The 20,392-nt window shown below is 44.9% G+C and overlaps 1 long non-coding RNA gene and 1 pseudogene across 1 annotated transcript; both read left to right on the top strand.

Moving 5' to 3' along the window:
- Window positions 1–17,158, top strand: part of LOC129327237 (zinc finger protein 721-like) — a 57,274-nt pseudogene extending 40,116 nt beyond the window's left edge.
- On the top strand, window positions 1,662–3,325 carry LOC129327277 (uncharacterized). The gene is made up of 3 exons (XR_008596799.1): window positions 1,662–1,723; window positions 2,395–2,521; window positions 3,270–3,325. It is a non-coding gene; the product is annotated as an uncharacterized LOC129327277 (long non-coding RNA).
- Window positions 17,159–20,392: the final 3,234 nt, after the last annotated feature.

Below are 20,392 nucleotides of genomic sequence, written 5' to 3'. Positions count from 1 at the left end.
GAACTAAAGGTGGTAGAGTGGATAGCAATTTCAGGCTCTACTTTTTCTACACATGGATTCAAGGTGGCTTCACTTGAGATTGCACAGAGAAGAACACGTTTTGAGATGCTTCCCTCTGCCCAAATCCTCCTGCCCCAGAAAAACATCATGTCAAACAGAGGGCAGAAATGTCCCAGCTATGTAGCCCCCAGACCTTTGTCTTAAGGGAGGGGGCATATTTGGGCCTCTGCTTTGGTTCTAACAGGGGCTTAGGGCTAGAAAATGGAGTCTGCCCTCTGGTAAAGAAGCTAACAGCAGTGGCAGCCATGCGGAGGGAAAGGGGGTGAGTCTTAAGCAGTCATGGAAGACAGACCCACTCCCCCCTCGAGCCCACCTCAGGCTGGTTAAACTGGAGGGCCATTCTCCCCAAGGACTTTGGAGCCCATTTCCCTGAAAAATTCACCCCAGTGAATGACCTGATTTCCCAGACAATGGGCAATGGACTTCCCCAACTAGTTCCTCCTCTTATTTTAGGGAATGTACAGGAAGATTCCTGCCCTCTCCTTATTCTTGTTATTCCCCCCACCCCCCCCCCCCTTAGGGCTGTGTTTCTCCAAACTCCCTCCAAGATGCATTTTTCACTTTATGCAAAGCAGGAAAACGCCCCCTTTCAGGATCATCCTCCTCCCCCCTTGAAGCACCAGTGATTCTCCAGAATGAGGTTTTCTGATAGCCTTAACGCGGGTCCAGATCTAGCAGGGGCTCAGACCCCTCACCCTCCCAGAGACAGCCACCGGTCACCTTGAGTCTTCTGTTCACTTATTATTGCCCCACCTTATGATCAGCACATTCCTGCTCTTGAACATCTGTATAGCCAACAAATCTCCAGTACTTTGCAGGTGTTTTTCCAGCTATTTCCTCTGCATGGCAGAAATTCCTTGGAGGCACAAGCTGGTCTCTGTCACTACGCTCCTTTCTTCTGGTCTCCATATCAAGATTTGCAGAAGTTGAAGAATGGATCCCAAAGCTGTTGCATATGGCGGAAATGGACAAATTGACAAGGAAATTGAGAGAGCAGAATCCAAATGAATTTTTAACTGGAAGAAGCTTAAGGACGATGTGGAAAATAAATGAGATGTGAGAGGACAACTATGGACTTTAGATAGTACCCAAGTTTTATGAGTTAGGAGAATGAACATGGACTTTACCTTTGATAATAGGGACTACAGAGTAATTAGAGAAATTAAGGGGTTTTAGTGCTGTTGGAAGTCAAAAAGGGAAAAGGGGGAGGGGGAAGGGATGGGGGCATATACTGTAATTATAAGGGTAAAAGAGTATGTATTGTGTACTATGTAATATGTTAACCCATTCAATAAAATTTTTAATAAGAAAAAAGATTTCCTCAATCTATGGGACAGGTTGTATGTCCCCCCCCCTCTTCTGTATTCTCTTATAGACAAGTAGGAGCGAGGGAAAGATTGGGACCTTCCTCTGAAAAGAGTAGCTGTGTGTGGGGAGAGATATCAGGCCAAAGACTCTGGATCCAAGGTCTTGAATTGTGCCGCAAACCAAATCCAGAGAGAGCTGCGCTGAAGGGACTGGAAATTTGACTGCAGCAAAAAAGAGTCTCCCTCCATCTTTCTTTCTCATCCTCCCAGGTTGCAGGAGAAAGACCCCCTTGGCTGTTTCTCCGCGGTCTCCTCCGTGTGGTGGAGGGAAAGGACCAGCCATGCAGCCAGCTCAGGTAAGGAGGGGATGCTCACACAGAGGATGTGAGGAAGGGGTCCTTCTCTGTTGCAAGGCTCAACGGATCGGGTTCCTTCCCCTCCGTTCTGGTGCCACAAGATGTTGAGATTGCTCACATGGAAAGTGGGAAATGGTCACCTCTTGTGTAGGATTACATGTTCAGAGAGGAAAATAAATCTATGTTAAATTGTCCCCTGGAAAAGGATTTGCTCCTCTTCACGGACACCTCTGGCCTCTTCCCCACTTGGCTGCTGGCCCCCTGGAGATAAGGAGAGTCCCCCTGGCCCTCACATGCCCCAAGGAAGAGTGGGGTGGGGGGTCTTCTCCCCTCCTCCTTGTTCCACTTTGGGTTTGTCTTCCTGATTTTGCTTATGATTTATTTATTCATCTTTTTTAAATTACTGATCAGGGACCCAAAGCAGCTTTTCATACTGTTCTCTCCTCCACTACTTCTCTCTCTCAACAACAGTCTTATGACGTAGGTTAGGCTGAGGGACTCTGAAGGGCCCAATGTCCCCGGAGAAACAACCATGACAGAGAGGGGATTCGAACTCAGTCCTCCCAGGTCCTATTCCTTTACTCTAACCACTATGTCACACTGGTCCTTTGGATGTTCTTTCTCATGGACCACCATTCCAGCGATATAAAGAAACTTTCTTCTTTTTGCAGTGTCTGGTGTCCTTTGAAGAGGTGGCTGTGCATTTCTCCAAGGGGGAGTGGAGCCTGCTGCGCCCATCCCAGAGAGCTTTGTACAAGGAAGTCATGCTGGAGAATTTTGGGCACGTGGCCTCTCTGGGTGAGGATCCCTTTCTCCTGGGCTGCCTCCTTCTGGCTGTGAGGAGTGACTGCAGGGAACTCCTTCTTGAGGGAGGATGTGGTCAGGCTGTCTCCTGTGGCCCAGTGGCTGATCTCTGCCACTCTCTGTGATCCTTCGGCTGATCCTCTGATGTGGGGGGCAGGTTATAGAGAAGGACACCCCTCTCTGGCATCCCTGTGTCTGGACTAAAAGCAGAAGAGATACCAAGTGAGCCTTGATATGGAGAAGGCAGAAGGGTCTAAGGAGGGGCTTCCCCCAGTCTGGGTCTTGTCTTACCTGGTTTGAGATGCGGCTACGGAGGGGACTCTGCTGGCTTCTCAGCCACTGGCTTAGTTCTCAGCTGGCATTTCCATCTCCTCTTGGTTGGGAGGTGCCAGATATGGTTCCATGCCACCCTGCCACTCTTCCTGGAATGGAATGGAGAGTGCTTTCAAGTCATAGCTGACTTATGACTATCCCGGCGGGGCTTTTATGGCAAGAGACGAAGAGAGGTGGTTTGCCATGGCCTGGTCTTCATTGGAAGTTTCCCATCCAAGTATTAACCAAGGCCGACCCTGCTTAGCTTCTGAGATCTGATGAGATCAGGCTCACCTGGGCTATCCAAGTCAGGGTACCCCTATTACTCATCTGTTCCGGAGGAGCAGGAGTTCTGGCTTGGAATAGCTCAGTTGATGAGCATATTAAAAAGTCACGATTTTGTGTTTCATTTGTTTTTCTTTCATAAAAGGACCTGAGATTGCAAAACCTGACCTCATTTCCAGGCTGGAAGGAGAAGAAGAGCCGTTTCTCCTGATCTCTGACGCAGAAGAGGGACTGGCAGGTAGCTGCTTCGATCTGTTGTGGGGCTGTGCGATGCCTGCACTTCCTCCCAGGGGCTGCTGGATTTCTGTGGCCTTGTTTCTCTTCACAGTCTGAGCCTCTCCTCCAAAGAGCTTGCCTGGGTTGTGGACACTGAAATGGTGCATGTAGTCCTTGAACGTAGGAAAACAGGCAACATCCTTTGACAGTCCCTTTAACTGGAGGGGGCAGACCTTGGGCCTGGGCCTGGGACGGGCTACAAAGCAATGCCTCTGTTTTTCCTCAGAGACAGGACCGAAAACACCCCCAGAAAGATTTCATAGGAACACATTCTAGCTCCTCTCCTAATTGCAGAGGGGAGGAAGAAATCTCATTTCACCTCTGGTGGTGGGGACTGAGGGGGAAAGAGCCTGCAGGCCTTTGCTTTGCCCCTGGAATGAGCACTTGTTCGGCAGGCCTTGGTCTCAAGTTGCTAGACCTCAGCAAGAAGCCTTGACCCAAGTCCATTCCATTTTGTCTTTCGTCTGAAACAGGCCCTCTTTAATAGCTAAACATAATATTCAATTTCTATACGGACAATTTAATGCCCAGTCGGAGCGGTTTACAAAGTATGTTATTATTATCCCCACAACAAAACACCCTGTGAGGTGGGTGGGGCTGAGAGAGCTCTGAGAGAGCTGTGACTGGCCCAAGGTCACCCAGCTGGCTTCAAGTGGAGGAGCGGGGAATGAAACCCGGGTCTCCAGCTTCGTGTCCTGCCACGCTCTTAACCACTATAACAAACTACACCAAACATGGAGGTAACATGGAGGTAGGCAAGAATACTTAAAACTGTTGCTTGGAGGAGTTCTCAGTGGATTCTGAGGGTACGGCACCTGGATACAATAACTGATTGCCCTTTGGCTGGGGCAGAGCCCAAATATTTATAGGGCAAAATGTGCCCTGGGGCAAAGCGGTCCTTTGGATCAAAGACCTTAATGGTTGCTTCAGTATGATGTACTTTGAAATTGAGTTTAAGTGTTCCCAGGAAGGAATAAAATTTTCCAGAGGCGATCAATGGTTCTTGATTGCTGGACAGGATCTTAGTGGGGGCAGTGAACAAAAAGGAAGAAAGGGGAAGGAATGTCTGAAGGCAGTCAGAGAGGTATTTCCTCCAGCGCCTCTCTTTTCAGGGATTGTGCATGTCTGCTGCTGGGGTGGGGGAGAAGTCAATGGCTCCTAATCTCTTGGCATTATTATTTTGGTTCCTCCTGGGTGGGAGCTGGCAGCATCTCACCCTGTTGGGTGGCTGGCTATTGTGCCTTGTAGTGTACACACAACTTAGGATTTTCCTATCCATGAGCACATATTAAATGGTGGAGAGCGAGGCGGACTGCTTACACAGCTCTCCTGTCCTTCACTTAGGCTCACCGAGGCTCTCTATTCAAACCCCCTCCCCAGCGCAGTCATTTGAACTGGAGCCCGTAAGAGCTTCAGAATACAGTCCAGGAAGGGGAATATCTGAGGAAGGTTTTGGGGGTTTCCCAGCTGAAAGAACAGGGGATGAAGCCACCAATGGAGGAAAGCTGTACCAGCCGGAAGGCACCTCTTCACAGGAAGCATCTGAAGAAGAAAGCAGCAGCCCCAGTGAGGGAGATCCTGGAGGTACCTTAGAAAGCTCCCGGCCAGCTCCTTTTCATAGAATTACAGAGTTGGGAGGGACTCTTCTGAACCCAACATCCCTCCCGGCTCCACCAAAAGAAAATATACTTCCCATTTTTAATCTTTCTATATTTTTAATATCCTACTATATAATTGAGTAAGCTTGTTTCAGACAACTCACTTTATACTTTGGAGCACCACCAGAGGGCACTGCCGCAGAGGGAAGCCCAGGCAATTCAACATATCGCTCCAGAAAACAAGCGGTGGTGGGAAGCCCAGGCTGGGAACAGGAGCGGAGCTAGTGGTAATGCCCACCCCCACCTTAACCCAGCAGGTATTAGGAGCGGGGCAAGTAGCAATACCCCCCCCTTCAGCTATCTGGGATCAAGAGCGGAGTAAGTGGCAATACCCGCCCACCGTCTTCACCCAGCTGGTATTAGGAGCAGACCAGGTGCCAATGCCCACCCCCCTTTAGCCCGTTAGGCTCAGGAGCAGAGCAGGTGGCAATGCCTGTCCAATGCCTTAACGCAAATGATAAAAGGAGCAGAGCAGGTGCCAGTGCCCATCTCTCTTCAGCCATCTGGGATCAGGAATGGAACAGGTGGCAATGCCCACTCCCCTTCAGCCATCTGGGACCAAGAGCGGAGCAGCTAGTAATGCCCACCCCCAGCCTTACCCAGCTAATATCAGTAGCAGAGTAGGTGGCAATGCCAATCTTCGTCCAATGTCTCAACCCATCTGCTATTAGGAGCAAAGCAGGTGGTAATGCCCCCCTCTACCTTAACCCAGCTGGTATTAGGAGCGGGTCAGGTAGCAATACACGCCCCCCCTTCAGCCATCTGGGATCAGGAGCGGGACAGGTGGCAGTGTCTGCCCACCGTCTTCACACAACTGGTATTGGGAGCGGTGCAGGTAGCAATGCCCATCCAATGTCTTAACCCATCTGATATTAGGAGCAAAGCAGGTGGTAATGCCAATCCCTACCTTAATCCAGCTGGTATTAGGAACAGACCAGGTGGCAATGCCCACCCCCTTTCAGCCAGTTTGGATCAGTAGCAGAGCAGATGGCAATGCTAACTCCCCCAGCTTACCCAGCTGGTATTAGGAGCGGAGCAGGTGGCAATGCTCATCCAATCCCTTAACCCAGCTAGTATTAGGAGCAGACTAGATCTTAATTCCCCCCCTTAACCCAGCTGGTATTAGGAGTGGGATAGGTGGCAATGCCCACCCCCAGCAATTCCCACACCCCACATTAACCCAGCTAATATTAGGAGCGGAGCACATGGCAATTCCCACCCCCGCCTTAACCCAGCTGGCATTATTAGCAGAGCAGGTGGTTATGGCCACCCCCCATCTTAAATCAGCTAGTATTAGGAGCCGAGTAGGTGGCAATGCCCACCCCCCTTCAGCCATCTGGGATCAGGAGCTGAGCATGTGGCAATGCCTGTCCCCTGCCTTCACCCAGGTGGTATTAGGAGCAGAGCAGGTGGCAGCTCTTCAGCCAGCTGGGATCAGGAACGGAGAAGGTGGTAATGCCTGCCCCCTTGCCTTACCCAACTGGTATTGGAAGCAGAGCAGGTGGCAATGCCCACCCTGGCAATTCCCCCACCTTAGCCCAGCTGACATTTGGGGAGGATCAGATGGGAATGCCCACCCCCTGCCTTAACCCAGCTGGTAATGGGAGTGAAGCAGTTGGCAATGCCGACTCCCACTTCCACCAGCTGGGATCCGGAGCGGAGCAGGTGGCAAGGCCAGCCCCTCTGCCATAACCCAGTTGGGATTAGGAGTGGAGCAGGTCGCTGGGATCAGGTGCAGACCAGAAGATAATGCCCTTCTTCCCTTCACCCCAGCTGGGATAAGGAGCGGGGCAGGTGGCAATACTCACTCCCTTCAACCTATTGGAATAAGGCACTGAGCAGGCAGCCATACCCACCCCCTTCACCCATCTGTAATCAGCTGTGGAGCAGGATGGAATGCCTGTTTCCCCTTCAGCCATCTGCGATCAGGGGCGGAGCAGGTGGCTATGCCACCCCTATTTACCCAACCTATATCAGGCGTGGAGCAGGTAGCAAAACCCCCCACTCATTTACATGACCGAGCTCAGGCATGGAGCGGGAAGAGATGCCCGCCACCCTTTACCCGGCCTGTAATCAGGCATGGAGCAGGTAGTAAAGCCCACCCCCTTCATGTGGCCGAGATCACGCGTGGAGCAGGTGCCCACCCCTTTCTGTCACCGCCCACAATCAGTGATGGAGGAGGAGGGATTCCTATCCACCCTCCTCTTTCTAGAGCCCGTTGTATTTTCCCCACACAATGGGCTTTATTTAAATATCAGATAGAGGCTCAGCTTGGTTTGCTGATTGGGATCTTCAAAGTAAGTCTCTGAGGATCCTTTTTCGTGCCAACTCTCAAAGGAGACCATGCCTTGGGGATAATAATGCAGGGTCAAGTGCTGACAGCTGCTGTCCTCTGGACCCTTCTCCCCTCCCGCCTTTCCCAGCCATAAGCAGCGAAGGGGCTTTTGGATGTGGGGCGGGGGGAGCCTACTAGACCATTTTTTTAATGTGTCCAGAGACACTGCATGTTTTTTTTTTTTTGAAAATTTTTTTATTGGGTTAGGATCATATATTTACACATCACAGTCAATTTTCCCATTTCCCAATTTCTAACCCCCTCCCTTTCCCCCCCTTTTTTGTTGACTTCCAACAGTTTTCCAACCCTTTGTCCCTTTTCCCTTACTCTTTATATATTCCTCTATCTAATCAAATGCATATTCTCCTTTTATTCTAAGCAATACTTCTTTAACTATTTTTAATGCTCTGTACCCATAATGGATAAGCAATTTATCCCATAATTCCGTTTTCAAATATTTCTGTATAACGTAAACTGTAAACTATATAAGCCATACAATCATATAAATCAACCAACTTAACTTATACTCTATATATTATTCATTCTAACTTCTTCTTTCTGTTTTAGTTATATTTGTTTACATTGATATTTCTATTCCCTTCAATCATAGATCTATATATGATATCAATCAATTTGACTCATATATACCTTCATATAAACATATTCAGTTTGGTACATTGTACAAAATCAGAAAGAAAATATTATTAGTTAGTCAATCCTTATAGTTAACCCTTATGATTAGTTATTTTCTATCAATATTCTATTTATTATTCTATATATATCAATCTAATAACATAACTGCTTAGAGATTCATTTTTACCTCTTCTCCCCCCCGGTAAAGTCACCCCCCTCTGCATTTTATTATACTTCAATAGTTCTCAAACTGCCACAGTTCTCCTCCCACCTCCCATTTCTTCTCCAAATATTGTTTCAGCTTCTCCCAGTCTGTGTTAAACTGTCCTGGGTCCAGATTTCTCAGTTTTCTTGTCATTTTATCCATTTCTGCCATATACAGCAATTTGTAAATCCAATCTTCAATAGTTGGCACTTCTTGTACTTTCCATTTTTGCGCGTACAAAAGTCTAGCTGCAGCCGTCATGTAAAATATCAACGTCCTATGATGGGCTGGAATTCCCTCCATTCCCAGGTTTAGTAGCAGGAGTTCTGGGTTCTTATTTACTTGAAATTGTAAAATCTCACTCATTTCTCTTATTATTTCCCCCCAGTACTGCCTAGCTACCTCACACGTCCACCACATATGATAGAGGGAGCCCTCGTGCTTCCTGCATTTCCAGCATTTATTAGAAGTATTCAAATTCCCTAGCGCAATCTTCTTTGGTGTCATGTACCAACGATAAATCATTTTGTAAATGTTCTCTTTAATGCTGGTGCATGTCGTTATCTTCATTGTAGTCTTCCACAAGTATTCCCATGCCTCCATTGTTATTTCTTTGTTGAAGTTTATGGCCCATTTCACCATTTGTACTTTAACTATTTCATCCTCAGTATACCATTTCAACAGTACTTGGTATACCTTGGATATTCTTTTCTTGTCCTCTTTAAGAAGGGTCTGCTCTAGTTCCGAATTCTCTGTTCGTATACCTCCCTTTACAGAGTCCGAGTTATATAAATCTCTAATCTGTCTGTACTGGAACCAATCGTAATAAGGTGATAGTTCCTCCTGAGTCTTTATTCTGAGTTTAGATGCTTCAATTCTAGTTATTTCTTTGTAAGTTAAACATTGTTGCTCATTATCAACAGCTCTCGGGTCTATCACCTCATATGGAACTACCCACAAAGGGGTTCCTTCTTGTAAATAGATTCTGTACTTCTTCCAGATTGTATATAAACTTCTCCGTATATAATGATGCAGGAACATCGAGTTCGCCTTTACTTTATCATGCCATAGGTATGCGTGCCATCCAAATATTTTTTTATATCCCTCTAGAGCTAGTAGTTTCTTATTCTTTAACGTCATCCACTCTTTCAACCACACTAGGCAAATTGCGTCATGGTAAAGTCTTAGATTGGGCAGTTGCATTCCGCCTCTTTCTTTTGCATCTTGTAAAACTTTCATTTTCACTCGAGGCTTCTTGCCTGCCCATACAAAGTCTGATATTTTCCTCTGCCATTTTTCGAATTGCTTATAGTCTCTGATGATTGGTATTGTCTGTAGCAAAAACATTACTCTTGGTAACACATTCATCTTCACTGCTGCAATCCTTCCCAACCATGACAAATTCAGTCTGTTCCATTTGATCAGATCTCTCTCTATCTGAGTCCATAGTTTTTCATAGTTGTTTTTAAATAAGTCTATGTTCTTTGCAGTCAGTTCAATTCCCAAATATTTCACCTTATTTGTTACTTCACATTCCGTTATTTCCATTAGCGATTGTTGTTTTTGCTTAGTCATGTTTTTGCATAATACCTTTGATTTCTTTTTATTGATATAAAAACCTGCCAGATCCCCAAACTCCTTAATCTTATATATCACTTTTGGCATGTTCTCCATTGGGTCTTCTACAATTAGCATTATGTCATCCGCAAATGCTCTGACCTTATAAGAATAATCCTTTATTTTTATTCCACGGATTTCTTCATCTTGTCGTATTTGTATCATCAGGATCTCCAATACCAAAATGAACAACAGCGGAGACAGCGGGCAACCTTGTCTTGTTCCTTTACTTATAGCTAATTTCTTAGTCACTTCATCATTCACCACAATTGCTGCATTCTGGTCTCTGTAAATTTCCTTAATTGCTCTAATGAATCTTTCTCCCATTTGTAGCTTTTCCATAGTGGCAAACATAAAGTCCCAGTTTAAATTATCAAACGCCTTTTCAGCATCAACAAAGAAGAAACCAACCTCCTTATCACAACACTTATCATAGTATTCAATAGCATTTATCACTGTCCTCAAGTTGTCTCTGATTTGTCTGTCTGGCAAAAAGCCTGCTTGTTCCTCCTCAATAACTTCCGAAAGCCACCCCTTCAGTCTCTCCGCCAGTATCTTCGCAAAGATTTTATAGTCATTATTAAGTAGCGATATAGGTCTATAATTTTTCATGTTTGTCAAGTCTTGGCCTTCTTTAGGGATCAGTGATATGTTCGCTTCATTCCAGGTACCTGGAATCCGTTGATCCTTTAAAACTCCGTTGATCACCTCTTTTAGGAATGGTGCCAGTTCATTGGCCATTGTCTTGTAAAATTTAGCCGTAAGTCCATCTGGCCCTGGCGCCTTTCCCAGATTTGCAGATTGTATTGCCTTACTTATTTCCTCATCCGTTACTTCATTATTCAATCTATTTCTCCAAGCTTCCGAAATTACTGGGAGTTTCATTTTCTCCAAATATGTCGCTATTGATTCTTTATTCACCTCTTTCTTATTGTATAACTTAGCGTAGAATTTGTAAAAGGCTCTACTAATGGTAGTCTGTTCCAAATACGTTTTATTGTCCTCACATATTTTGTTTATTATTTTCTTTTCCCTTCTCTTTTTTAGTTGCCATGCCAAATACTTTCCAGGTTTATTTGCTCCTTCAAACACTTTCTGATTCAGTCTTTTAAGGTTCCACTCCAATTCTTTATTATTCATTGCTGTCAGCTGTTCTTGAAGTATTTTAATTTCCTGGTATAATTTCTTTTTGCCTGGTCTCTTTTTTAACTGTATTTCTTTGGCTTTTATTTTCTCCTCAATCTCTTGTCTCTTCTCCTCTTTCTTTTTTCTCACTCTGCCATTTAAGTCCATTAGTATGCCCCTTATTACCGCCTTGTAGGCATCCCAAACTTTGTCAGTTGGTACTTCTTTATTCACGTTATATTGTATGAAGAACTTTGTCTCTCTTCTCAACATCTCCACGTTCTCTCCTTCCTGTAACAAGTCCTCATTTATTCTCCATGCTTTCCTTTTTCTCCTCCTCCCTAATTTCCACATGATTGGATTATGATCTGAGCCTACCATCGGCATTATTTCTACCTCCTTAGTCCATAACGCTAAGTCTTTTGAGGCCCAGATCATATCAATTCTCGATAGTGTACAGTGTCTTGAAGAGTAAAAAGTAAATTGTCTACTTTTAGGATTTTCTCTTCTCCATACATCTTCTAAAGTCTCCTGTTGTATCATCTCAAAAAAAAGCTTTGGTAACAATCCTCTTTTCTTTTGTACAGTTGATGTCTTTTTATCTAGTTCCAAGTTCGTCACTCCATTGAAGTCTCCAGCAAGAATTATCTGGTCGTATGAAAGATCATCTAATTGCTTCCTCAAATCCTCAAAGAAGCTCTCTTTTGCACCGTTAGGTGCATAAATTCCGACTACCAATACTTTTTTTAAGTTCCATGTACATTCCACTGCTATAAATCTGGCTTCCACGTCTTTTATTACAAATTTTGGCTGTAGCTCCTCTTTTATATACAACACCACTCCTCTTTTTTTCTTATTAGAGGCCGCTACAAATTCATTGCCCAGTTTCCCCATTTTTAAATATTTTGCATCCTGCTTTCGAATATGGGTTTCTTGCAAGCAAACAATATCACATTTTTGTTTTAATAGCCAGTGGAAAATACTTTTTCTCTTGTTTGGTGAGTTTAGTCCATTTACATTCCAAGATAAAACTTTACACTCCATACTCATGATCTTGTTGGTAAGTCCTTTTCATTGTCCCTTATAAATCGCTCCATCTCTCGCTCAGATCTGATACGCTTTTTGGCCCCTCCAAACTCAAAGGACACACCTTCTGGTAACTCCCATCTGTACCTGATTTTCATGTCCTTCAAGATCTGAATTAGCACTTTATATTTTTTCCGATCTAATAACACTGACCTGGGTAATTCCTTCATTATGATAATCGTCTTGCCATCAATCTCCAATGGATCTTGAAACTGTTTTGTCACAATCTTCTCTTTCATATTTCGTGTCGTAAACTGCACAATCACGTCTCTTGGTAGTTTCCTCTGGGTTGCAATTCTCGAATTTACACGGTATGCCACATCTAGGATAGCCACAACTTCCTCCTCCTCCTTCCCCAGGTATTCAGCTAACACCTCAGTCATCTGTTCTTGCGCTGACTTTCCTTCCACTTCTGGCAAGCCACGAAACCGTAGCTGCTTCTCCATGTGTTTAGTTTCTGCAACCGACATTCTTCCCCTCATCAGTCTCATCTCTGTTTGTTGCGTGTCTGCTAAGTTCTCCATCGCGTCTTCTACTGTTTTAACTCTCTGCTGCGTTCCTTGTAGTTCACTTTGTATTGTTTCCATTCCTTTTTTCACTTCTGACAGCTCCGATTTACTGTCTGTTTGACCTCTTTAACCTCTTTAATCAGCTCCAATTTCGTGTCCTTAAGTTCTTTAATCACATCTAAAAGTTTTTTGTCCAGGTTTTCTATTGCCGATTGCCACTCTTTTTTTGACATCGTGGGGCTTGCTTTGGCTCGCTCCCACGAGTCCGCTCTCTTCCTTAACTCCGTGGCGTAAAATTTAAATGTCTTTTTATTTCAAATGTCCTGGTCTTCTTGCAAAAATTAATTTTTAAAGAGTCCAAAATGTCTTTTCTCTTTGGTTCCTCTATGATTTTGTAATCCAAGATGGCTTACTTCCTTTTCTGCTGAAGCCGCGACCCTTCCCCTTTCAAAGATGGCGATTCCCTTCTTCCTGCCCTCCGGCAAGGGCCGCTTCTCTCCAGCAACTCTATTGTTATTACGTACTTCCTGTCTCCCGACTTCCCACAGTAGGTCTCGCGATGGTATCTTTTTCTCACAGCTCCATAACCGCAAGTATTCAAAACAATAGTCCAATTTCTTTAATAACTTCTTTAAACTTAGTCTCTTTTCAAATACAACTCTTGCCGAGTCTTCCCCTCCTTATTATTAGCCTGTTGCAGTTTGAAAATCTACTTTTCTTCCTCTCTGCTTTTATCAATCTGTCCCGTATCAGAAGATAGTGATCTTTACCTTCTCTTTCACTTTTCTCGGGCTGTAATCGCTGTTTCGATTATAACTTCTCCTCTCCACTTCTTTCCCCAATCGAAGCTTGGGTATGTGGGTCTTATGCCAGCCGAATTGGCCCCAGAACTGCCGCAGAGATCGTAGCCGACCTGTCGCAGGGTGGGACCTCAAGGATCGGGAGGGGACTCGTTGCGCAGAGCCCCCCCTCGTCCGAGATCTAGCACACCCTAGGGTCTTGAGCATTCTTTGCCTGCTCTCTGCCTGAGAGCAGTCGGCCGCGGGCTAGATTTCCCCCACCGGCCGCTTAAAACGGCAGTCCGGTCAGCTCCGTGAATGGAGCTGCTTCAGACCTCCATGAATCCCAAACCGGAAGTCGAGACACTGCATGTTTTCAGGGCATCCCCGGTTGGCTTTGCTGCTGTCACGTGACCTGGCTTTCAGCAAGGAAAGAGACGGTTGGCATTCACCGTTTGCATCTCCTTTGGGAGTCTTTGTTCATACATTTTCATGTTGACTTTTAGTATTCCCGTGTTGCTGAAGAAGGTTATTCTTGAGGCCTGGTTTTCTTTCTTAGTAGCGAATGCCCTGATTGAGAGAACCACCTGGTTTCCTTAACTTTTTAAATGTAATCTGGGATCAGCTGAACCTCTACACCAAAGCGATGCAGTTGTCTCTTTCGCCTTGGGAGGGTTAAGTGATGTGTTTAAAGAGAAAGGCAAAGCTGACTTACTAGTTCTAGGCTTGATCTTCAGATTAAACTCAGTCTAATTACCTTCTTCCTCTGGCTGCCGTCTCTCATCTGCTCATCTCTGTTCTCTTTGATGGACACAGCAGGGGAGATCTGGCCCTCAGCCACGAGGCTGCCCTAGTCAGCCACCAGCAGACCTAGGCTGTTACCCAGGGTGCCTGGGGAGGTCACCAGACAGCTCTGAGCATCCAGTGCCATCAGCCCAGCCACCACCACAACCCCCTGTGGCTGCCCACCCACGGCAGCAAAGACATCCCAGGGAGGCATGGATGAGCATGCTCACTAATTCCCTCCCATTATTGGGGGATGAGAGCAAGGGGGCCCATCCGCTTCTCCATCTTTGCCTTCTCTGGCTTCATAGCTCCCCATAACCCAGTAGGGGGCTCAGAGAACACGGGACTGAGTCAGCCAAAACGACTTAAGCCAGCCTGAGTCCAAGAAGAGGCATTTCCAACAAAGCAGCTGTTCCATTGCCAGAATAAAGCAGGAGGCTTTCTGTGGGGCTAGGGAACAGAGGATTCTTTTTTTTCCTCTTAACGAGTATACCAGGTAATTGACTCTCAAAAACGAACACACTGCTGAACAGCATAAGATGGCAGCATCTGAGCAGAAAATGAAAAAGTTAAAAAGGCATCTGTTTTTCCCTTGATGTAAAACTTATCCCTGTCCTCCTACAACTGGCTGGCCACCTCTTTTCAGACCCTCTAATGTGTGTGTTAAACACAACTGGCTGGCTATCACTTAAAGGGTGGCTTTTGTTCTCTCTCAACACCCTCCAACCCCTCACCCTCTAAATTTACCAAGACAGGAAAAGAGAAACTTAAAACAACAGGCCCACTTAGAGCCCCGGAGGGTGGTCTCCATTGCAGTTTTTTTGTCCTCTTGGGCTACAGTTATTACCATAGGAATGGCTTTTCTGTCAGGTTGGTCAACATGGAATTTAAAAGGAATAGAGAAAGTGAGGGGGGAAAGTGTCTACAGACTGCATGCATTTGACCCCTGAGCATCCCCAGAGTGCAAACATAATCATCTCAAAGCAAAGGAGGAAGCTTTGATCTGGATTGCTTGTAAATGATACAAGATAGTGTGGGTCCTATCATCACACCAGATTCCTCTTTCTTTCTGCAGGAGGCATGTGGGGGTCCATGAATGAAACCTCTGAGCATCCAGTGATGGAAAAAGGGGATACGTATTCAGATGTGAAAGGGAAGGTTGAAAATTGTGATACCCTGAGGAAGGGGGAGAGAAAACATCCATCAGAAACAATGAGTAATTCTGGCCTTTTACATGGTAAAAATGCTCCTGAAATCCCTCTTCTTGAAAAAATGTACATAGAAGGCAATGGAAGTGAGAGCACAAAAAGTGGTGAAAAAATTTCTAAAAAATCAGATATTAACATGCATTGGAAAACTTATAACAGAAAAAAAATATATAAATGCCTGGAGTGTGGAAAAATCTTCAGACAAAGTGGACACCTTAATCGCCATCGAAGAATCCACATAGGAGAGAAACCATATAATTGCTTGGAGTGTGGGAAAAGCTTCAGACAAAGTGGAAACCTTTCTTCCCACCAAAGGATACATACAGGGGAGAAACCTTATAAATGTCTGGACTGTGGAAGGGGTTTCAATGGGAGTGGAAAACTTAATGCCCATCGAAGAATTCACACTGGGGAGAAACCTTATAAATGCCCAGAGTGTGGGAAAAGATTCAGTAATAGAGAAAAACTTAATTCCCATCAAAGAATTCATACTGGAGAGAAACCTTATAAATGCCCAGAGTGTGAAAAACGTTTCAGTCAGAGTGGAAACCTTAATTCCCATAGGATAATTCACACAGGAGAGAAACCACATAAATGCCTGGAGTGTGGAAAAATCTTCAGACACAGAGGAAACCTTGCTACCCATCAAAAACTTCACATAGGGCAGAAACCACATAAATGCTTGGAGTGTGGGAAAAGCTTTAGTCACCTTTGTCACCTTACATACCATCAAAGAATTCACACAGGGGAGAAGCCATATAAATGTCTGGAATGTGGAAGAAGCTTCCGTAATAATGGAACCCTTAATTGCCATTTAAGAATTCACACTGGGGATAAACCATATAAGTGCAGAGAGTGTGGGAAAAGCTTTAGTCGACATAGAAGCCTTACACTCCATCAAAGAATTCACACAGGGGAGAAACCATATAAATGCCTGGAGTGTGGAAAAAGCTTCAGTGTCAGTGGAAACCTTAATCAGCATAAAAGTACTCACACAGGTGAGAAGCCATATAAATGCCTGGAGTGTGGGAAAGTCTTCAGTCAAAATCATAGCCTTAATCGCCATAAAAGAACTCACTCAGGGGAGAAACCATATAAATGCTCAGGGTGTGGGAAAAGCTTTCGTCAACTTTGGCACCTTACACTCCATGAAAGAATTCACACAGGGGAGAAGCCATATAAATGTCTGGAGTGTGGAAGAAGCTTTAGTGATAGTGGAAGCCTTAATCGCCATCAAAGAACTCACACAGGGGAGAAACCATATAAATGCCCAGAGTGTGGGAAAAGCTTTAATCAACTTTGGAACCTTACACTCCATGAAAAAATCCATACAGGGGAAAAACCATATAAATGCCTGCAGTGTGAGAAAAGCTTTGGTCAAAAGGGAAACCTTACTCTCCATGAAAGAATTCACACAGGAGAGAAACCTTATAAATGCCTGGAGTGTGGGAAATGCTTCCGTCAGAAGGGAAAGCTTAATGTCCACCAAAGAATTCATAAAGATTAGAAGCCGTATAAACACCTGGAATGTGGAAAAGCTTCAGTGATAGTGGATGCAGCCATCAAAGAATTCACACAGACAAGAAACCTTATAAATTCATGGAGTGTGGGAAATGCTTCATGCAGAAGGGAAACCTTAGTTCCACAAAAAAAGTTTCAAGATTAGTGGACACTTAGTTTCCACCAAAGAATTCACACAGGGGAGAAATGTGGAGTGTGGGAAAAGAAACCCCAACTGAAGCTGTAGTGATCTTCCTTTATGGTAACCTTCCCGCTGTCGTTCCCCGGGGAACGTATGACACCCCTCTGGGCTCTGCAGTCAAAATTCCAGGAGCTGCCTGCGTGGACAGTCTGCCAGCATAAAACTTCTCTGCCTCCTTTGGGCCTTTTCACCCAGCCGCTCAATACGGATGTAACAGAGATAGCCAGAAATGTAAGGACACAGTTGCTGGATTTCATCAAGTAAATCATAGAGGATGTCTCTACATGCAGGAATAGAGTTTATTTGGCCTCACTTCTAGAAAGGGCTCAGAGTTGAACAGCCTTGGAGAGAGGTGAGAAACAAAGTAGTAACACAATTAAATGGTCGTTTGTCCATCAGAAGTGCGCCTATATTATGACCACTGGACGTAACAATACCAGTTCTACCATTCAGTTGTTGTTCATCTTCCAGTGATATACATGCTGTTAAGGGTCAGCAATGCCCTTCTGCTCTCTACACTGGTCTCTAAGGTGCTACTGGACTCAAATCCCACTGGCCCATGTAAGTAGATCCTCTGTGTTGAGGCTCCGGTGCATTGTACTTTTGAGGCATTGAGGCCTCATGGCTAGAAAGGGCCCAGAGTTGAACAGCCTTGGAGAGAGGCGAGAGACAAAGTAGTAACAAGACAAAGTAACACAATTAAATGACCGTTTGTCCATCAGAAGTGCGCCCATATCATGATCACTGGACGTAACAATACCAGTTCTACGATTCAGTTGTTGTTCATCTTCCAGTGGTATACATGCTGTTAAGGGTCAGCAATGCCCTTCTGCTCTCTACACTGGTCAAACAGTTCAGTCGCTACTCGAAAGAATGAATGGATATGAATTTGATATTAGAAATCATAACACTCAAAACCAGTGGGAGAATATTTTAATCTTCCAGGACAGTCAATTGCTATCTAAAAGTGGCTGACCTCAAACAGAGGAACTTTAAGGGGAGATTAAAATGTAATATTGCAGTAATGGAGTTCATTCAGATCAATTGGCTCCCTCCCCACGGGGCTGAACAGAGATTTGGGATTCTTCTTTCACTGCCCTAATCGGATGCATTATACTTTTCCCTTTGATGCCCTCCCTTGTAACATGCAGCCTGCCTTTGGCTGAGATGTAAAGGCTCAGGGGACTCCATTCCTACTCGTGTCTGAAGAAGGGAGTTCAGACTCTCGAAATCTTATACTCTTAAAGCCTGATGAGTCTCTAAAGTGCTACTGGACTCTAATCCTACTAGCCCCCGTAAGTAGATCCTCTGTGTGGAGGCTCCGGTGCGTTGAGGCATCTGAGAAGGGCAAGAACGTTCAACTTCACTGAAATAAAGAGATGATTCAAAGTGCATTGGTTGTGGGCCCAAAAGATATTCGTATGTATGAGAAGCTTGTCATCACTATTTTTATAGAGACTTTGTCAACATAAAAAATTGCAAGAATGAATGAACAAACTTTAAGAAGCCGTTTCAAGTGTAGATAACCTTGTACGATGTTTGAAGTTAAAATAATGCGTTAGCCAAGAATGCGCGTCTTTAGCAAGTGGGACAGTCAGCTATTGTTGAGAAAAGATTCTCAAATCCTATAAATATGGGAAGGGGAATTAATTGGGGCGAATTTGGTTGTGATCTGTTCATCTTTTGGGGTAAGAAACTTTTATGACCTCATGTAATTTCTCCTTTTTAAATAATCCGTGTAGCAATGATGGATGGTATGATTTTCTGTTGATTTATGTAACATTAAAAATGTTGAATAAAAATGCTGATAAAAAAGTTTGGAATGGAAGCAGAGGTTCTGTAATGTTATTTACTTGGGTCCTATACCCGTTAATGAAACTAAAACCATTACTGAGGTATATTGCTCTGGCTGTTTGTTAAATGATCTAATATAGGAAAGGTCAGGGCTTTTTAAGAGCATGCTGAGATCTGAATCTGGCCTGGCCAGAGGGGTCCAGAAGAGTCTGTTCTAAAACTACAAGGCTTTTCCCTCTGTTAAAATGCCCTCTTCAACCATTCTGTTCGCCATCTTCTGTGAAACGATACAACTGTGGGAGCTTTTCTGAGGGAGTTTCACTGAGTGGGAAGAACCACAAGAGAGAAGGCTTCTGTCCAGGCATATGGAGAGAGCTGGTCCTATAAAGAAATGTGGACTCTGGATCTGCCCTTGAAGTTAGCACCTCTGGAACTGAACCTGATAACTAACAGACGCACAGTGTCCAGATCCCCCAAAGCGATGGGATCGCTCTACTCTGCTCTGGTTAGGCCTCACCTAGAGTATCGTGTTCAGTTTTGGGGACCACCATTTCAGAAGAATGTAGACAAGCTAGAACGTGTGTGAAGGCGGGCAACAAAGATGGTGAGAGGTCTGGAGGCTGAGTCCTCTGAGGAAAGGTGGAAGGAGCTCAGAAAGTTTAGCCTGGTGAGGAGATGACCGAGACATGATAGGATAGCCAAGTACTTGCAGTATTGCCATTTAGAGGATGGCGCGGAGTTGTTTTGCACTGCCCCAGAGGCTCAGCCCAGAACCAATGGGTTGTAATAAAAAGAGTTTGCGGCTAAACATTAGGAAGAATTTTCTGACAGAGTGGTCCCTCAGTGGAACAGGCCACCTTGGGAAGTGGTGGGCTCTCTTTCTTTGGAGGTTTTTAAGCAGAGGCTAGATGACCCTCTGATAGCAATGCAGATTCTGTGAACCTGGGAAGGTAATGAGCGGGAGGGCAGGAAGGGCTACATCAGTGCTGAGTTCTCGTGGCCCTTCTTACATACCCAGAGACATGCTGATTGTCACCTTGGGGTCAGGTAGTTTTGCCATCTTCTGGACATGGAGGTGGGGTCACTGGAGGTGTGAGGGGAGGTAGTTTACTGCATTGAGCAGGGGGTTGACTAGATGATCCTAAAGGTTCCTTCCAACCCTATGATTCTATGACTCAATAGACTATGGAGCAATTGCAGGATGTGTTTAAGGTGCATCCTATGCTTCAAGCCTAACTGCTTTGTGGCATTCTATAGTCCACCAGCTGCATTTTCTGACTTCAAGGGTAGATCCATGTGAAATGCTTTAAAGTAGTCTAGCCACATGGTTACCTTGGCATACTTCTGTCCTACATTTTATCTTCACAAGAACCCTGTGAGAAAGGTTAGGCTGAGAGTGTTTCTAACTCTCCATCACTCGCCAATCTTTCATGGCAGACTGACGGTCTGAACGGGGATGTCTCAGCTTCTAGTCTGATCCTCTAACCGCTACATCCACGGGCTCTCAATAGAAGCGTTGATGTTTGTCTCAAGATGGTGCATTTTTCTCAATACA

The sequence above is a fragment of the Eublepharis macularius genome, chromosome 4, assembly GCF_028583425.1.
Source record: "Eublepharis macularius isolate TG4126 chromosome 4, MPM_Emac_v1.0, whole genome shotgun sequence".
In the NCBI taxonomy this organism is placed as follows: domain Eukaryota; kingdom Metazoa; phylum Chordata; class Lepidosauria; order Squamata; family Eublepharidae; genus Eublepharis; species Eublepharis macularius.
Note: the sequence above shows the minus strand (reverse complement) of the source record. Positions and strands in the feature narration are given on the sequence as shown.